Genomic DNA, 20,528 nt, shown 5'->3' with positions numbered 1-20,528 from the left:
TTTGCTTATAATTAGCTAATTTTTCATGGTTTTTGAAATTAGGGAGAAGTTCTTCCATGCACAGGCACTTGGCCTTTTTTCATAAATATATAAGCAAAACTTATTTTGATCAGTACTGTAGATGTACTGGAAGAATATTAATCTTTATGAAATATATACCAGTGCTATTGCCTTTTTGTTCTCATTATAATAAACCACCACTGTGAAAGACAGGACCACAGAGAGACAGCAGTAAAAACATGTAATATATAATCACAAGAACATGAAAGGCTGTAGGAATCATGCCCCTATGTAACTTCCTGAGGGACGAGAATTCAGCACATAAAAATAAACTCCAAGTCAGCTGTCTAGACAATGTTTGTATGACAAGTGCAAAAACAAAGTAATTCATCTAATGAGCAATTTAATATGTGTTATGTGGCTCAGCAGGTGTGAGCAATGTATATATTTAGGTAGTGTATACATACACACAAATATACATGAATGGAAACAGAATATTTAAGTATTAATAAAACTACATATATGTTACATAACTGTGAAAGAAAGGAAAACAAGTTCAAAGACTGTTTCTGACTAGAGATTGAACTGCACTTTTCTGCTGTTAACATTTTTTTTTAAATGCTCGTACAGTTCCACTCTGAACACGCAGTGCCAAGCAGCCACACTATTCACAAGCACCAAGAATCAATAAGCAATTTTGTAGTTCAAGATGAGAAAAACAGCTTGGGAATAATCACTAATTGCAAGAAGTCACTGGTGATCTGTGATGGCAAGCTAAAGCCTGACCTAGACAATGCCCAGGTTCTGCGACTGACAACCCAATCGAATTCAGCAAAAAACAGAAAAGCTTTACCAGAAAAACTTTACTTTCACCAGTGAACTGAGGCAGCTGATCCATTTCACTGACAGGTGTGAAAGTTTGCACTTAGACCACTGTGTAGGAGCAACTGCAGGGGGGGACAATGCAGAGAAAACGAAGCCCTGTGAACTCCCACATGAGCTGGTGTTATCCCAGCTTGTTCACCTGTCCACAATTCTGCCTACCAAAAACGGGCTTTTGAAAGCCACGTCAAACTCTTCACCCCTCCCCTTCAAGCTTCTCTGGCTTCTTTAACCACTTCAAGACTATAACTGTGCAGGGGTTTCTTTGCTGTAGTGAATCTCTACCTGCAGGCTTACTGGTAGGTATGGATAAGCACACACAGACAAGATTTTTAGAGATTGTGAGGATTCCTTCCTGTATTTTAAAGAGAGATCATAATTGCTGAAAAAGACTACTTTGGAATGCAGTTTTACAATAGCAGCAGATGAAAAAAAGTACTTTTAAAATACCTTAAACCTCTATAGGCATTTTATGGGTGTTTAAAACATTTGATGCCGCTGTTCTCTCCCCTACTCACAGCTTAAATTGTCACTTCACTGATGAACAAGCCATCCGAGTTTATAACTACAAAATTTTCCAAGCTGAGAGCAGAAGGAAGCAGAAAACTGAGCAAAAAGCACAGTCTGTAACTTGCACTGGGAATAGAAAGACTGTGTCTAAACAATAAGAGATTATTCCCAAGGACTGACCCTGAATAAACATAGCCTTGGCCTTTCAGGTGGTAATAAATTTTAATAGAATACATTGCCTCTAACAGCAGATAACAAAATGGCATTTATTCAGTTGACTCCTCCTTTCCTGTCTCTTGAAGGAAGAACACAAACTGTCAGCATTCCTCTAATTGTCTAAGCAGCAGAAATCCTCACCCATAAAATATGATCTCAGTACAATACACTCTTCTTTCTAGGTCCACAATAGCTATTAGAGAATATTTCTTAAAACGTACACCATTGGGCAAACACACCTGTATATATGCATGCCCATATGCATACACTGCTTGAATGTTGTGAATGTTCTGGCAATATTTTTAATATGAATGATTTAACAAAATTATATATAATTTACATACACACACATTTTGCACTGTTAACCTGCCAAAGTTTAGCATTAAGTTAAAATGACAACTTTTCTACTTGCAACACGAGGAAAAAAAACAAGTATTTCAAGATAGCAATACTTTCAGATACTACTGAAGTCTCACCTTCCATTAATTTTTTTGTTTACAGCAGAGGAATTATAAACTGCCATATATGCCTGTTATGACTAACATAGGAGGTGTTTCCTTTCAGGCTCCACATTTAACATGAGTGTTTGTACTTGCAACTTCACAGTAGTAAGCCTTACAGAGTGAAATTCACTCCAGCTACATCTTCTCTGCAAAACAATTATTCTTATTTATCTCAAATCCTTGTCCCTACTAGCATCATTCTTAAAACCTTCAACAGAGGAAAAAAAAAAGAGCAGAGAAAGATACCTTTCCTTAGGCTCCTTGTTTAGGACAAAATATGCTAGCACATAATGAAAATACTCAAGAAAACAGGCACACTATTCTGTATGGAGATTTGAATCTTGATCAAATATGCAGCCATTACTTTGTAATACTTTCAAATTCTAAAATCCAGTTACTACTGAAACTGAAGTGTTTACTCAGTGCTGAACAAGACACAATTTTTGCTTTTTATGGAATGGATTTTTGATGCATATTCTTGCAGCTGGCATTACACAAGACAGATTTTGATATAATGACAGAAAATAAAGCTGCTTTGAACACAATTGCAGGCAGAGTAATAGTGGATTATTACAGAATATTCTCTTAAGAGCTAAGCTATAGCTCAGAGTTTGAGCTCCTGTGCTCAGACCAATGGAAATGAGAAACCAAGCGTGAGCAAAATATTTCCCCTCTTAACAGAAATTTTAAAAGTTAATCAGATGGAAATAGCTTCCTTTCATGTTGGTCTGCACCAAGACATTGCAAAATTCAAATTAATCTCAAAAATATCCTAATGTCACATATTTAATTGCCAGAGAAGACCAATAATTCAAGTTTTTTATAGTTTGGTCGTATTCTTTCACCACGGGAGATCTTTGGAGGAACCATCCAGCTAATGTTGTAATATCAGGTCTTTATTTTGCCTACAGAAGTTGCCTGACTATAAAAAAAGACATAGGGTAAAAATTAAACAAGCAGCTCTGTATTATATATATTACTGTATCTTGATAAAAGAGACAAATTGCTCAACTTTCAAACAGTCAATGTAACTGCCGGAAAAAAAACCACAAGTTTTAGAACAGACAAAATTGTCAAAATATTACACCAATATCTCCAGAGAAATCTACTCCATCAATTCACCAGCTGAAAAATAAAATGCAGTACTTTTTATTTCAGCTTCTGCCCAGCAGCTACTCTCACAAGCATGCCAGAACTCAGTGCTTTTAATAAACAGCAATTCCTTGTGCTTCTGGTTTTGAACCCCAGCAGATGGAGCCATGGATCTACTTTCTCAATAACTGCAAATATGAAAAAGCAACAGTCTGTGCCTTTTACATTTCTTATTGCCTTTGAGGCAAAATGTAGGAATTGAAATTATTTGTGAATTTCATCATTATTATAATTACAAGTAGACACCAAAAGACAATATATGTTTATTCAACACTGTAGTGTGTGGGGGAGTGCAAACATTTCCTTCATAAATAAACCAACCTGCTACTACTTCTCAACACTTTCTAAACAAAGCTTTCCTAAAGAGGCTTTCCTTAAAGATGCAATTTCTAGAAATATTAAACAACATCTTCCAAACAAGAAAGAAAACTGAATTAGCTATCAAAGCTTAAACTGGGAGATAACATGACACACAGCTGAAACACCTCAAACCTTAAATCAGAGCAGAATATCAATAAGCATCTGGGAGATTTTTTGGCTTCACTCATAGCTTAAGGATGATGATACATTTTCTTTATTGCTTAGAACTGGGAACTGTACAATAAAGAAGAACAGACAGGACTAAGACGAGCATCTTACACTGTGAAAATCCTACTTGCATCCCTCACACAAGCACTACCATGCACCAGGAGGCAAGGACCACCTCACAGACACAGTCTCTATAGACCAGCTGGCTCCAGCCTTAGACAGAAATTAAATTTGCCCCAGGATACTACAAATACCCACAAAACTACATTAAAATAAATGTTTTTAATTGCCGGTGTGTCAACAGAAGTCCTGACACAGCTGATACACTAAGAAGCCATACTTTAGTCCATGGGGTAACATTATAGCCTGTGGCTCCCACCCAAACTGTTCAGCTTCCATCATTTGGATTCCAGCACTGTATTGTCCTCAGCATTTAAGCATTACTGCCTTCAATAAAGTTCAAATATTATTTGTCTCTCTAGTACATTTGGGACTTGGTTTTACTGGCACAGCTCCCAGAGGTCACTGTATGTCATCAAGCCTGTCCATGAGCACAATGTAGGAGTCTAAAAAAGCCATTAAAAATCAGTTTACATTTAAAACAAAAGCAAACAAATAAATACTCAGGGCTTTAGCAGTTACCAAGGACAATGTAACCGAATTAATAGGATCTTACTGAAAACACCAGCAAAGCCAAATGCCTGAACAATAGAAGGCACTAGCTAGGAAAGGGAGGGTTTGCAAATTAAAAGGCACTAGCTAGGAAAGGGGGGTTTGAAACAATCTGGGTTTGCAAATTAAATGAGTGAAACTCCTTCTAATACATAACAGCTCCACTTGCTTTTTTGAATTACACTCTTCCCTTTTCCTTCCTTGTGCATGTAACCCTTGCAGCGTGGTACAGAGCTACAGAGTGGGTTCTGTGGAATAGCAGCCACAGTCATCATTCTCACAGTGAAATTTTTTAAGCTCCTACCACATCCATGCCTGCTTGGAGGTTAGTTTTTCTGAACAGTTTTTATGAACAACTTAAGAGTACCTAACAGGGCACCAGACCTTTAAAAGCTATCTCTGTTTATATCTGCACACATGTACAACTCCACAGTCTTATTCCCCTCTGTACTGAAAAACTAATTGGGCAAAAAAAAGCTTTTATATATCTAGGAACAGCTTTTATGTATCTGGAAAACAAAACAAAAACACTAAAAAACAACAACAAAAAAAAAAAAACCAAAACAAAACAAACAAAAAAAAACCCACCAAAACTAAGAACACAGAATCCAAACACTGAGTTACCCTAAGGCAAGAGATGAGATTTTCTTCAGTTTCCTGCATTCTGCAGCCCAGGCCTATCTTTATTTTCAAATACTCCCATGCTTTCAGGAAATGAGAGAGGAAACAAGCAGATAAATTTGTAATAAAGAAGTCTGAAGCTACACAAATACATCAAAAGCCCATCTCCCATTTTGACTGGTCTTGTACCAGTCAAGACAATGATTTCATACATCCATAACTGCTATTCCAGTGTTGTGATTAAATTAGAAGTGCAACAATCATTCAAAGACAACAACTGCAGGTAAGTTATCTATATATCCTTTTTTGACTTTAAGTTAGCCAGAAGACAAACCTTAGCATAAGACAAGTTACACAGAACTGATTCTGTCATTTATTATCACTGGGTATGTAAATTTATCCCATTTCCACCGTGTGAGCTGTGGCTGTAATAAAGGAGAACCAGGGAAACTGATCTTTAGGAACCTAGAGGCCACAGTTCTCTCACATTTGAGCCACCACCTATTTCAAATGTCTCTGTATCACAGCAAAGGCTATCTCAAAGAACTTCAGTATAATATACAAAATAACAGAAGGGAACCAATATTATTCTTAGTATTTACATACAGCCAGCAGCCAATTGCTTTTCAGTAAGAGCTGGGATAAGCTACTAGCAAAAAACTGATTGTGTGAAGAAGATAAACTCTCACCCATTCAACAATCAGACATAAGAAAGGTCAGAAATGGGTTAAGGACTATATCACTGTGAAGAAGCAGACCATTCATGTTTTTTTGGGTTGTTTTTCCAACAGAGGAGAAACCATCCCTCTCTCACCTCTGTCACTGATCTGGATTCTGGAGGAGTGTACAATGCATTTCTTACAGCATCTGGTATTCACAATATTTAACAGCTTAATTAGAAACAGTTACAAGTAATAACCTGGAAATGGAAGCATCAAAGAGCATGAGCTTTCTTTGTGACTCAAATTCCATGGCATCAACTCCCCCAGTTATCTTCCCCAAATATGCTTGCCTACAATGAGTTATTCACTTTTAACAAGTGAAGTGGTCTCACACAGATCCCGGAGTACACATGGAAATTATACCACCAAGAGACAAAGAGAAATGGACTCATTTTGAGACATCTTGGGTAGACACAGAGATAGCAGTCTGGGGACTGGGAAGGATTCAATAGGATGCCATCCTTCTTCCCTCGACACTTTTCTCTCCTCTCACCCCCATTCTTAATGCGCACAATTGTGTTTTTCAGTTCTTAGAGATAGCAGCAAAGCATATTCAAACAACATTTTAAGGAAAATAATTACATTTGGACTTCACACTCAATAATACTATTTAGTCATAGACACAGGATGTGTTTATATATAGACAGCAATTTGACTTTTGGCTGTGCTTTATTTTAACTAAAAGGGAAAAGCAACCTACAGACAATCAAGGGTATTTTTTTTCTTTCATGCACAAAAAATAGGTGTAAGATGCCTACTAGAACACACTGAAAAACAGCAGATCTAGCATTTGCCTCAGCCCTGGACATAAAGAGAGGAAGAGAACTCTTGCCAGCTATTTGCCCTGGAATTTGAGTGGAACAGATCACTACTACACAAGGCAGTTGGTATTTTCACGAGGAAAATACCCAGAGTAACACAGCCCTAGCGCTGTGCTGTTCAGTGCATAAAAATTGTTGGTAGAGTGAAGCAAAGCACCAATATTGGCTATCACTCCCAAAGGCATTCAAAGCATCTCTATCAGTGCTGCCTCCCCCCACCCCCCCACTAAAAAAATCCAAAAACAAGAACATAGAAAAAAAATCACACACCAAAAAACCAAACAGCTTCCTGAAAATATTCTGCTGTCTCACAAGACAAGACATCATGAGGGCATCAAAAGCATAATCCATTTGATTTGCACAGTTAGTAGTCTATTCAAGTTCAGCTTTAATGTGCTCCTTCTAAAATGTGTCTCTTGCTCACTTCAAGCAAACACCTCACAACTGTCTCAGCACTGTGCAGTCCCACCAGAGCTGCAAATCTTTGTTCAGTGCTCTCTCTCTACTCCTCTTACCTTCCTGAATCATAGCTCCAATGTCAGCAGCAATTTACTTTTTATTATAAAGCTTCCTGCACGTTTGCCAGTCTGGTTCCTTTTCAGTCGCAAGTGCTGCCTGCCTCTGCTGTATATGGCAACCACAGTGGCAACAAGGGTTGGGATCATTTATTACCTCTGTCACTGGTTCAGTGCGTGACCTTAATGTCACATTAAAAAGGACCAAATCCTCACCTGCTGTAAATTCAACAGGCTCCAATGAAGTGGATCATGCTGATTTAAACCATTTGGCCTTTCATCCTTATAAGCCTCGATCATCCCATCTGCAATTCTTCATTAACTCTTGCAAAAGCAACACTTGGATGTGCATGATCCAATCATTCCCAGCACACAAACTTGTTATTTAAGCAGACGGAAGCAAAGTTTTCTGGCTTTTTTTTTTTTATGCTGACCAAGGACAGAATCCCTTAATGGATTACAATGAAAATTAATAAAACCGTAGCAGATTAAACAGGCAGTTCTGAAGAGCCATGTACCTGTGCTCCATTCCAGCTTCTCCCTCTGTGCCTGCTTAGAGCTATGTTAAAAACAGAGCACTGAGACAGACAGATGATTTATCTCACATCCTCACAGCCAAAAAGGCAGGGTGCTAAAAACTCTTACAAGGGATGGGTGTTTATGTCCCATTGAAGTCAACAGGACCATTAATGTCTTGAAATAAGTATGTGCTTTTGAGTGAAAGGATTTTAAAAATCCAACGTATCTGTGTATTATTGTTCATTAAATAAACTGTGAAAACTTTGCCTAACCCTAAGCAGTTTAATTTACAGACTGGCCTTTAATTGATAAAAAGGTAGTTGTAGTAGATCACTGTTGCAGTTGTTGACTGCATTACCACAAAATAATGTAACAGCTCTCTTCCAAATTTCTCTAGGTTCAACAGCAAAGAACAACTCCCAACTCATGCCTTGGAAGAAATCTGGTGATGCAAAATTAACTGATAACACTCAGACTGAGGATTCAGACTGACTGAAAACTTCCAGGCAAGCTATTCCCAGCTTACTAACTCTAATGAAACCACATGATTGCTGTTCCCTGCAGTTTTTACCACACGTAAGATGTGTGCCTCATGGGGATGAATATTAAATACATTCATAATTACTATCCTCAATACTGTGTAATTTCATTATTTTAATTGCAGACTAACTGCTTGCATTTCTTTATATGCTAATGTACTCCGGACACTACTTACAGGAAGAATACATTTTTAGGAATCAAACACACTACATTTAGAACTAAATCATGATACTTATCATGTTCTTCCTAGGACCTCCATGAAGTTTAGCAAAGACTCAGGCAATACCCTTTTGTTATATTGAAATTATATTATTTCTAGATTAAATTTATCACACTCATTTCCACCTGTCTTCTTGCTAACAAAAACAATGAACGAGAAGAACACTCCAGACAACACACCATATCCATATATTTAAATTCTAATTGCAAGTTGTTAATCAAACATTAAAACACAGTGGCTCACATTTCTTTAGCATTGACTATAGCACACTTGAAGATAACCAAGTGCTGTAATAACTCCTGGAGCCACGTGTACAAGTTTACACACACAGAGTAAAGATCTGCATTCTGTTTTGAAAACCGAAGGTTAACAAAGTCTAAGCATAAAACTGAGGCCACAAAGCAAGCACAGAAACAAATAAAAGAAACGAGCTTGAAAACTCAAGAGCTGCCTAAAGAGAACAAAATCATCATGGAAGCTCCTAAGGATTCCAGAAAAAAATGAACACCAAATTTAATTTGTTTCCCTGGATTTAAGAACCCAATTATCTGGCACTTCACAGCTTGTAATCACAAGTCAAGACAAACTTCCATTACTGTTAGTTTTCAACCCAAGTTAACACAAAAATGTCTACAAAAAGACAGTATATCCGTTTATGACAGGTATTACATAAATACCCAGGTGTTTAAGTGGAAAAGTAACCAAGTGACCCATAAGAACCTATCCCTCTCATCAGAATTACAATGCCAGGAATATTTAAACCTAACAAGTATTCTAACTTCATGTTTAGATTTTAGAGTCTTTAGATAGAAGTATTTTTTTTTTACTCTATGTTCCTGGATGTCTCTGGTGTGCTTTGTCACTGTTAAAAACTGTACAGCTTCTAAAAGGCTTTAATCAGAATCCATTATGTCCAAGTTGGTATCATTTGCTCCCCTTCATCACCAAATATAACTCTCAAAGCTAGTCTGATTTCCTGAAACATCAGGGACATTAAGTGACAGCACTTATACAAGAGCAGATGCTTAATGCCAGTCCTGGAAGTTCAATCAAATAATTAACTTCTTAGCAGGGTGTAATCCATTGGTTTTCTGCCTCCTGGCTAGGATGACAGAGAGGTAACTATTACACCATGCCTAGAAGTTTGGTAGGAAGACAAATTGCTATTTCTTTACAACATGTTCCTTCACATCTAAGCAACACAAATCTGTAGTCAACATTTTGCCTTCAACAATTTTAGCATGTACAAAGGATCAACAAATACATAGAAACAGAAATTTGGTTAGCAAGCCAATAGTAATGGAGAAATGATGGCAGAAATAACCTCTAATGTCAATTCAGAGTGAGAGATTTGGAGACCTGTCTCCTAACAGGAGAGATGCCTATGGAGATCATACTGCTCAGACACAAGCCTATAGAGACACAACTGCTCAGAAACTCAAGGAAGAAATTCAGCTCACCTCTCAACCTAGAGAGAAGATAAATGCCTAGAACAGAGAGTTAAAGACAAAAAAGGCAGAAATGTAAAATCTATTTTAAAAGTTAATAAGAGGCAAAAATTGAAAAGTTTGGTGATAAAATCATGTCTGAATGAGGAAGAGTCCTAAAGTCATCCCAAATTGTTTTTTAATTCCATTGTAAGATACATCACAGGATCTGACTTACTGCACAACGACATTCTCTCAGAGCCAAACTCAAATGGAACTTAGAAAAAGGATGTTCTAAACAAGCAAGCTACAAGGTTCAGTTTTTCTTGTGCTAACTCATAGATGTTATCTAATTCAGCTCTGCCAAGCACTTAAGCACATGCTTGACTTTGAGAATAATCTCACCCCTATTCAGTAAAACACTTAAAAGCACACACTTCTTCTAAAACATAAGTGATCCCATTGACTCCAAATGGGATATGAGCACAATGCCAAGTGCTTTGCTGGATCAGTGCACAAAAACATAATTTAGCCCCCTGCACTGGATGAATTGGACATCCTGTGTCTTGCCATTTCATAACAAAAGACCAAAAAAAAGTAAAGCAAGCCTTAAAGGGTCAAATTAAGTATGTAGTAACTGTAACCCAAATTGTCCTCTTCTGAATGCTTTTTATGGTTATTTTGAAAGCTGAAAGGAATTCTCAGTGTACTTTATACACTACGAACAAATGAATGTGTTATTTTCTCAAATTTATGCACAAGCCTAATTGCTATGCAGCCACAATTAAGAAGATCTAAGAAATGCAAAACCAAGATACCATATGGTTCTCAGTTCCAAAAATCAGACATAAGAGCAGAATTCACACACTTGTGTGTGAACACAAAACTCAGATTAAAGGACAGCTAAATACAGCAGGTCTCCAGCCTTGAATGTATTAAAGAGGTGTCAAAAAACAACTATGGGTATTTCTCAATTACCCCAATAAGTAAACTGTTTGCAAAATAATTGCTTAAAGGCTAATAATACCAGGTTTTAAAAAATTGATTCAGAGGGACATATTAGTTCATTCCTGCATGTATACTTATGAGATACCAACATTTGTATATCCCTGACCTCTAATTCTACACAAATCTGAAATTTTGCTGATTTAGTTATGTTCCTTTGAGATAAGTGAGATGAGCAGTTTTCACATATTTCATTTTACACAAGCATATTTTGTCTGCCTTAATAGCACCGGCTAAGTCTGAACAAAGTTGCAGGGGAGAGATATCAGTAAAGAGGAGGGAAAATTCAGGACATTAGGCTGTGCCATCTCAGTTACTACATCAGCACTCACAATTGTGTAATTACAAGCTCACAGCTAAAAGTTTTGGACAGTTTTAAGTTTTAGCTCATGACATGTCTAGTGATTACTTACTCCATCACACCTAAGCTCTTCAATATTAAACAGCAATAGAGCTGCTACACTCTCAAAGTTGCCTACAAATATCAGAGGGCATATTGTGAATGCACTGTACACTCTCACAGTTGTTGCAAAAGCAGTAATTCAAGATCCATCTTTCTCCATGGCCCTCAATGATCAGATAACAAAACTCACTCCTGGCAGTAAATATTATTCCTATTGCAGCTGGTTTTACAAAGACTGGCCCTTCCCATTTTAAAGGTTTGCTTTGACATAGTCAATAACGTGAGCTGCTTCTTATTCATAGTGAAAAATACCAGTCAGAAAGCTTTACTGCACCTGAAAGTGGTAGCCAACAAATGATTCATTACAGTCAATAACTCAGTGTCCACATGGACACCACTAACCAGTCATGTCCCTCAAGGTCTGTACTAGGACCAGTGTTACTGAGTATCTTCATCACTAATACAGGCAGTGAAAGCAAGTGAACCCTCCACAAATCTGTGGATTACACCAAGAACAGCTCTAAAGTGGAAGTATGTAGGTTTAGATTGCACATAAAGAAGAAACTTTTTATGATTAGAGTGGCAAGACACTGGAACAAGTTGCTCAAAAAATGCTCTGTCCCTGGAAGTGTTGAAGACCAAGATGGTTTGGCTTTGAGCATCATGGTCTAGTGGAAAATATTCCTGCCCATGGCAGTGGGATTGGAACAAGGTGATATTTAAAGGTCCCTTCCAACCCAAACCATTCTGTGAGTCTGCCCAACTGCCAGAGCTGCAGTGTTGAAAGGCACCTAAAAGCTGTCAGCTACACAAAGCCTGCTAAAATAACTCTCCAATGCAAGAGAACTTGCATACTAATGACAAATGTAAATTCTAGGTGAACTTCAAAGGTATCTCAGAATTGATTTTGGGATGGGTGGTGCTGGAGAAGTTCCTTAATGAGAAACATAAAACTGAACCTGCACGACAGTTCAGATTCTGCACAGCAGGAGGGAAATCCTCCTCTGTTTAGAACTGCTGAACATAGCTGCTGAAGCAGGCTCTCCTATACTGCAGCTCAACATGTGAAAGTATTCCCAAAACACAGCCTGTTTACATCTGATTACAGGAACATCTACCGACAGCCATATATTCAAATTCTCACGTTTGCCTGGGTTTTTTTGTCTGTTACATCACAAAGCTTCCACACTGGAACCAACAGGTAAATAATGGGACTTTCAAGCCACTGCTATTACCAACTTCAATGAGTAAGAACTCTTATTGATAAACTAAATGAGCAACAGTACATCTCATTGCATATTCGCTCTCCTTGTATTTTCATGAATTTATTTTCCAAAAATGGTATGTCTTCCATGACTACTTTTCTTTAGGAAAAACAAAAACACGCAAAATCCAAAACAAAACACAAAAAAAAAAAACCAAAACCCACCCAGAAACAAAACCCAAAACTACCTAACAAAAACACTCTGCCACCTGATAAACACATCAACAGGGAATGTTCTGTGAGAAGATGGGAACTGCAACCACAATTCGATTCAAAAGAGCAACATCACCTGAATTCCAACAGCAGTACTAAGATTAAGAATCTTATTTAGAAAACTTAGAGCATGTCCTGAACCCTGGTAGAGTACACCAGCTTGTAATTCTTGTGAGGATATAAACAGGTGTCACATAGAGATAGTGTGAATGAGGAGCAAGCACACAGTGTCTAGAAGTCTCACCAGGATGGTGAGTATATTAATACTTAATCTAGTAGCTCTTGTTAGACATCAGGCAGCCACTTTGCACTTGTAAATGTCACATTTAAGCAAGCATCCTGCTTGCAGTCTCTCTCTGCACACTGTTAAAACACTGCTAACAAAATGACACAGAGAAATGGAGTTCAAGTCCACAGAGGGGATATAATCAGAACTAATGAAGGAGAGGTCTGTTCCTGGACAGCAAACTGCCAGACTTAAACCCATGAAACCAGCTCTCTGCTTTAGCAGGGCAGGATATATTTTGTATGAAAGCTCTAGAACTTTAAAAGTGTTACAAGAAGTTGAACTAGTGACAGCACTGTGCGGTCCACCAGCTTGGTATGAGATATTTAACAACATCTGATGCACAGCAGTCTTAACTAGTCAGTTCTTGCTGAGATCTTTTGAAAAATCATAACTCTGTGGAAAGGGACAAACAGGACTTCTAAAAATCTACTATAGCTGACTACAGCTTACACAGACAACAGCAAAAATATGCAAAAGCTTCTTGAGATAATTTCCCAGAATGTTACATTCAACGTCTTCATGTTCAGTGATGACAGACGATGACAACAGGAAATCTCCCTCATTCTCTTCTGTCAAGAACATATGTCACAAAGGCAAGTACCACATGCAGGAGATGTCCAAGAAATGAGGCAATAATCTTCCAGCATCTGACAGCGACCAGACAGTGCAACTTAGTAGAGTAAAACACTGAATAGAAATGAAGTCCTTTCTTAGAAAGAAAATGCTGCTACAAGAAGCTTCAAGATAGCTTCTCTACTTCCACTGATGATAAAAATATCTTGTATTTTAAAAAAAAAGGAGTTTCTTCTTTCAGAAGCCATGTATTATTTTTATTAGATCAATGCTTGTAGGTCCTGTCTCAGTCACCCTATTTATTTAATCACCCCCACATTTAAGAAAATATGATCAGTACTTCAATAAGCTTCCAATTAAAATATGAAACAAATCTGAACAAGCCAAGGTAAAGGATGAAATTAAAAGGATAGCATAGAAACTAGGTTTATTGTGATGATATAAAGTTTTCTGGTATGGTTCTAAATTAGTCTTAAAAACAGAGATTATACATTACATAGACCTCAATGAAAGTCAGAAGAAGAAATAAGTTTTCCTTCTCCTCAGCCTTGAGTCCGGAGATACTAGAGGTATTTTGCCACTTTTTTAGTTAGCCACAGCCTCTCCTTTCATGCTCACATTAAGTTTTTTACTCATCATTAATAATTCAAATGAGGATTTCTTAGGTCATCCACAGACAAGCAAAAGGCTTAACATAATTAAGGAAATCTCTCTTGATGAGCACGTTTCTTGGTCTTAGTTTTTCTATACACATTCACTGTTACCCCAAGGAAGTGGAGTAACACTATCCTTTGAGTCTTCCCCCTTGCTGACTTTTACCATTTCCTACCTACTGTGCAAATTACAGTCCTTGAGGAATTTCAAAGTGTACCTCCAACAAACTTCTAAAAGGTTTGTCTACATTGCTCATTTAATGCCCAATTATGAAACCAATTTAAAAAATTATTGTAGTTGTTTTACACATATGAAATTCTAGATTTTTACTAATGTTTTTGAAAGATCACATATCATATCTGTGACTTTCTCTTTCTGCTGCAAAGTGGATGGAGTTCTTTAATTTCCATCCCATGTGGAAAATTACACTACGGCTCTATTAGTTTTCCCTTAATGATATCAATAAAATTAACACCTCTCCTATAGTGCTAAATTCCCATCAAGAAGGGCAGAGATTGCACTTCTAGTACCTTTTAAGATCATTACTGCTCTAATAATTATGTCAAGGGTTACAGCGGTTTTTTACTGTGTGCCAAAGGCCACTCTGTAAAATATTCCCATGTGTTGCAGTTTTGGAGACAGGCACTCAACTGAACATACTTAAGTTCATATGACAACTGCCAAAGTTTATTCATGGGCACTCCCTTTTAAAGGGGCTTCAAATTTCCCATGCTTAAGGCTGGTTGAGGGGAAGTCTGTTATGGCAAATTTATCTGAGCAACTTATAGACCAGCTATAGCTGTCACAACAATGGATTCTCTTTCAGTCCCTTTTTTAGATCCTATCACACACGATTTCCAAAGACACAGCCAACTGAAAAAGTGGTGTAGCTTCAGTGAAGTCCAAGAGCAGCCTCAAGAGTTACCTTGCCTGTATTATGTAAATGGCATAAATATAAACACACAATTCTTCATCCTCCTGAAATAGTAAATATATATATATTCCCTCAGATTCCTATGGTCAGGCTCCGTGTCTCTCTTATATTTATCTGTGATTTAAAGCAATAGGGCAGCAGTAGTCTGAACTGAATTTCTCCAGTTCAGACTCCAGCTGACTGCTTTTGTGCTCTGTCTCATCCTCAACTCAAAACGCTTTGAGTTCTTCTCAACAAAAAGGCAAAACAGACAGGTATGACACGCACAAGTCGGGTAGGATGGCCAGCTCTCTCCACAGCCACTCTCTCCCCAGCATCCTTGGCCTTTTCAGCCATCCGACCTGGGCCACGCTCACGTAGGACGTGCCTCCCCACAACCTGGAGTGGCAAAGCCCAGGCACAGGGAGCCAGTCCTCCTGTGCCCAGCTGGCTGAGCTGGCTGTCACCTGGAGGGCCTGGCAGGTGGCCTGCTGGAGCTCAGTGGGGTTTGGCTCATCTCTGCCTTTGCAGGAAAGCCAGGAGACACTCGAGAGTGCTGAGTGACAGGGCTCAGCCAGGTGGGATGGTGCCAAGCGGCTGCGAGCCAGGACCCGCCACGGCCCTGGGCCAACAACATGCAGGGCAAGGGCTGAGAGCCCAAGTGAAGGAAAAGCTTGGGCAGGCACCAAAGCTCCTCTGCCTCTTCCCCAGCCCTTTGTCACATCCCAGGAAGCAGAGGCGAGTCTCAGCTGCTGCAGAGGAAACCAGGATAGGCTGACAAGAAGAACAAGACAAAGCCTGCCTGAAGTCTTTTCCACACGATCTGCTGCCAGGATCAGCCCAGCCAGGCCTGAGTTTGTCCAAGAGAGGCCAAGCCCAGACAGAGAGGTCTCAGCCCATTCAGACCCTGCTGCCCCTGGCATTTTCCCCCTCCTTGTGCTTTCCATGACATCGGCCAGACATCCTCAGCTTCTCCAGGAAGATGCTGCCAGGGTGATTACTCCTGCAAGAACTATGAGCTGTCTACTGGCTTAAGGAAACCCTTACTTGATGAAGCAGTATCTAAGGCACCTGTGCCATTTTTACATGCAGGAGATATTCTCCACTGACAAAAAATGTGGGAAGACTAGGAAGAGAAGTCTCTTTCTCTCTTTTCTCTACTTGACATAAACTCACAGCTCCAGCAAGGCTTGGGGATGGGGGCAGGAACATTGCAGGCAAGGTCACAGGTACTATAACCGTGTCTAGGACCAACTTCTAGCCAACTTAAGTATTACTAAAAATCAATGCAGGGATGTGGGAACCCATCACTGATACCTTCCACTGTTGATAAGGAAAACTCTTCCAACTTCTGCACAAGACAGAGGATACCAAAGTTATAACCATAGGTTACCCTATGGTTTTACCCGTGAGACGACAGAGAAGATGTGAACAACTGGGATGGAAAACCTACCTCAACCCTAGAGACATAGGCACATGAATTGCAGGGGAAAACAATCAGAAACAGGAGTTCCTTCAGGAAAGCTGCTGCTGCTGCTCCAGTCTGCAGTGGGCAATTTCCCAGGCTGAGAGGTAAAGCTGACTTTACTCTTGATCCTATGGAAATAAATTCTACCCATTTCTATAAGATGTAAGTGAAGGATCCTATGATGAGTATTAGAGGGGCTTGCCTCCAGCCAAGAGGATATGAGGGATAACTGGATTTAGTGGACTGTGTGGATCCAGTGGCTTGGAACATCAGAAACACAGGAGTACAAGGCTCTAGCAGATACCAGCACAGAGGGCCCTGATGGCACTGAACTATGCAGTGGGCTTGCTGTATAGCTGCTTTGGAGACAAAGGAAACTAAACAGCTGCCCATCTTGCCTGGTCTCTCAAGGACTCTCTTCTCACAGGATTAACGAAGGATGAAGGACCAAAGGTGCTGATCTCGACCATAACAGGGCACCAGCAGCAACGTCACATCAACCAAGACTCCATGCTTCTCATCCATAAACTGAGTCACCAACTGGTCACCAAAGAGTCATCAGTAGGAACTGCTCACCCTTTAACAGCCCCATATGACCAGCAGGAAAGTCTAATGGAGAATGGTGATCAACAGCAGATTATTGTGACATGACTGCAATCGACCTGCTGCTATACCAGACACACTTCAACACAGTCAAAGGCAGCCCAGTGGTGTACCAAAACTGCTACCACTAATGTGTGTTTTTCAATCCCTTTGGCAGTAGAGCTCGCTTGCACTTGGAGGGGTGCCCAGTATACCCAGTATCCCCCACCCCTGGGGGAGAGACACAGCTCTGCCATCTGCCATGGACCAATCCAGGCTGCACTGGAACAAGGAGAAGCTCAGGAACACCTGCAGTAAATTGATGACACATCATGTGTGCTAATACAGCAGAAGAAGCTTTTGAGAAACAGAAAAAATACCTCAAATCTTTCTGAAAGCTGCTTTTACCATTAAACAAAGGTCAAGAGACCTGCACAGGAATAAAATGGTAAGACAGTTTGTTAGATCCCAATGGCTATGACCAACAAAATCACACCTGCATATCACCAATTAGTAAGAAACACACAAGCTTTCTTAGGCATTGTAGGTTTGCAAAAAACACATGTTCCAAATGACTGATTGCCAGCTTTCTCTATCAAGTGACCCAGAAGAAGTACAATTTCATGCGGGGCTCTGAGCAACAACAAGCCTTCGAACAAATCAAACAGGTGACACAGTTCATGCAGCAGCCCTCGGACCAGCCTAGACAGGACAAGATGTAAAAAGCAGACCTGTCAGGGAGAACTGATCTTCCTGAAGCCTCTGGCAGAAAGCACCAAAGGAGCCTTGAGGTCAGCAGCTAGGGATTTGGAGTCAGGAACACAGAGGCTTGGAAGCCTGCTAGACTCCAAATGAAGAAATACTGCCAGAAAAAACTGGTTTGAGTTTTGTTAAGTATATTATGCTAATAAGGAAAGCGAAGTACTTAAGTATATGAAGCAGGTTACTCCAGCTGAAAAGATGGGACACCACTTCTTCAATAAATGACTTTAAAGACAAGTGGTTTCATACCTGCAAGAGAGCTGATAACCTGCAAATTTGAAGCCAAGGAGCTCCACTTTTTCATCAAATAAATTGACTTAGAAGAAAAGACATAGAAGAAAAAGAGATGTGTTTAAGAGCCACAGCTATCTGACCGTCCTCCTAAAATGTAGAGCAAGGCAGAAGTTAACAGATGCCTGCTGTAAAATCAGAGAATACCCCGAGTTAGAAAGAATCATGGGTCCAACACCTGGCCTGCACAGGGCAACCCCAAGAATCACACCATGCATCTTGAGCAGAGAGGAAAGTTAATGACAGAGCAACTTTCTCACTGTCACAACTTCATTTTTAACAAAACACTCCTTCATTAAATTGCATTTTTTTCTAGTAATGGTCAGTTAAACCTCTGCAGGGACAGGATTTCATGTTTGCATCTAATAGAAAGTAAGCTTAGAGCAGCAGCACATTGTTTATATATTTCTTGCATGTTTAACTCCTCGAGGGACATCAGAGAGGTTGGACAAGTGGAAAAAAAACAGCTTCTCAAGAAGTAAACAAATTATTATTCTATGAAAGCAGCTGTAGACAGCTGTAGGAAAACAGAGGTAGCAAAGAACAAATCCCTTAATTTTGGTGAATCTTATAACTGGACAACTCAAAAATGAGGTCAACATCCCTAGAGGCAGTTTCAGGAAGGTCCAGGGCAAAAAAAGCTAACAGCATGGCATTTCCTTTGGAAAAGGTCTGGAATGGTGTCAGGAACTACAACAAAGTGAGAGTCACTTGGAGTGGCCGCTCCTTCAGCTCGATTAGAAAAAGCAAGTCCAACTGACAAGATGTGCTGAATGCTAAACTTAATGACTGCCTTCAGAGAGGAGAAAATACCTAGGCTTCACCACCAGAACTACAGTCCATAGCCCAGTAAAGTACAGAATATCAATGCAACTAACTCGCTCTGTTTTGATCACTCATCCAGATCAACAAAAAATATTGCTGAACAAAGGAAGGATTTTTTCTTGTACTTTACTCTCAGAAGACCCTTTGAATAATGCAGTGACCCAATAAGGCAAAATAATTCAAGAGACAACAAATAAATCTATTACAAGTCTATTACAAGTTAATCTGTGTAAAAAACACCTACCATTTGTCACCTTTTACTGTACTCTTTATAACTTTGTGCATAACACAGAAATGAGTCTTCAGCCTTGACTCATCCTCAGTTATATAAGGGATAGAGATCAAACATCAGCCTGCAAAATTACCACCAAGAAAAGATCTGGCAATTATTGACTGTCTTAAGCAGAATTTAAGGGAGAGAAAAAAAAAAAAAAAGCAGGTCATGAACTTCTAATGAACTGTAAATAAACTGTAGAAAGAGACAGTTTGTTTGTAGGGAACAGATCAAGTTTCACACTTGACAAAATTGCTAAGAATGTTTTTATTGACTATTTTATAACTGTAAAAGCTAAGTGGTTTTCCTTCCTTACAGCTTTACTGCTATTTTCAAGAACTTAAGAACCAAAGTCCCATAAGACTACATGTCTCTCTAGCAAAGGGCAATGCAAGAAGATCACAAGTTTTCCAATGAACGAAATATTATACACATTTCTACACATTATACTCATATTGGATATTTTTCCATAGACCTGTAAGGCTGAATTGAAAAAAGAAAGTTAATCAATACATTCCTCAGGAGGCTAGAAAGGTTAACATACTACCCACAACAAGATCCCTCTTAAAGAACATGACCAGACAAAAACAATTTTACCTGACACTTTCAAAAACATATCCTATTATAGCCAGTCAATCCCCATTTCCCAAAGCATAGCTGATTTTAGTGAACTTTTAATTCAGATTCTATTCTTCAGAGTACTTTAAGCATGAACTGATATATCAAAACTTGCAGTGGAAACTTAGCATTTTCCCCTGGTTTAATTGTCTCGCACCCTGGTCTGACATAACTTTATACCTGCCTTCCATGGTATTAAAAAGCAAGCTCCTTCTATCAGTAGAGAATACAATGAACATCCAGTCCACAGAATTACCTTTATTAATGAAATATAAAGTATTCAAAAGGGATAAAGTAAAGAAAATGAGGAGACAATGTCTTTGAGCACTGCCTTCAAGGTGGCACTTTGTCATTTACCAGATGCCATGCCCTTGGCAGCTCCCCATCGACCCTGCAGCTGTGGCTGTCTCCACAGAAACATCAGTCTTCAAGAAACCAGTGATGCCCCCTGCATTTCTGTGGTGCCTGATGTGATCCTGGGGAAGCCACCTAGTCATCCAAGCATTACAATGAATAATGCTTTCAGGGTTATTGGAGAGATATAAG

General features: G+C 39.1%; 1 protein-coding gene across 9 annotated transcripts in view; it reads right to left on the bottom strand.

The window, feature by feature from the left end:
• CCSER1 (coiled-coil serine rich protein 1) overlaps window positions 1-20,528 on the bottom strand; it is a 620,227-nt gene that overhangs the window by 552,527 nt on the left and 47,172 nt on the right. The gene's annotated exons all lie outside the window — the stretch shown is intronic.

Source organism: Haemorhous mexicanus, chromosome 4 (genome assembly GCF_027477595.1).
Source record: "Haemorhous mexicanus isolate bHaeMex1 chromosome 4, bHaeMex1.pri, whole genome shotgun sequence".
Lineage (NCBI taxonomy): Eukaryota > Metazoa > Chordata > Aves > Passeriformes > Fringillidae > Haemorhous > Haemorhous mexicanus.
This window is presented reverse-complemented; position numbering and strand designations above follow the sequence as displayed.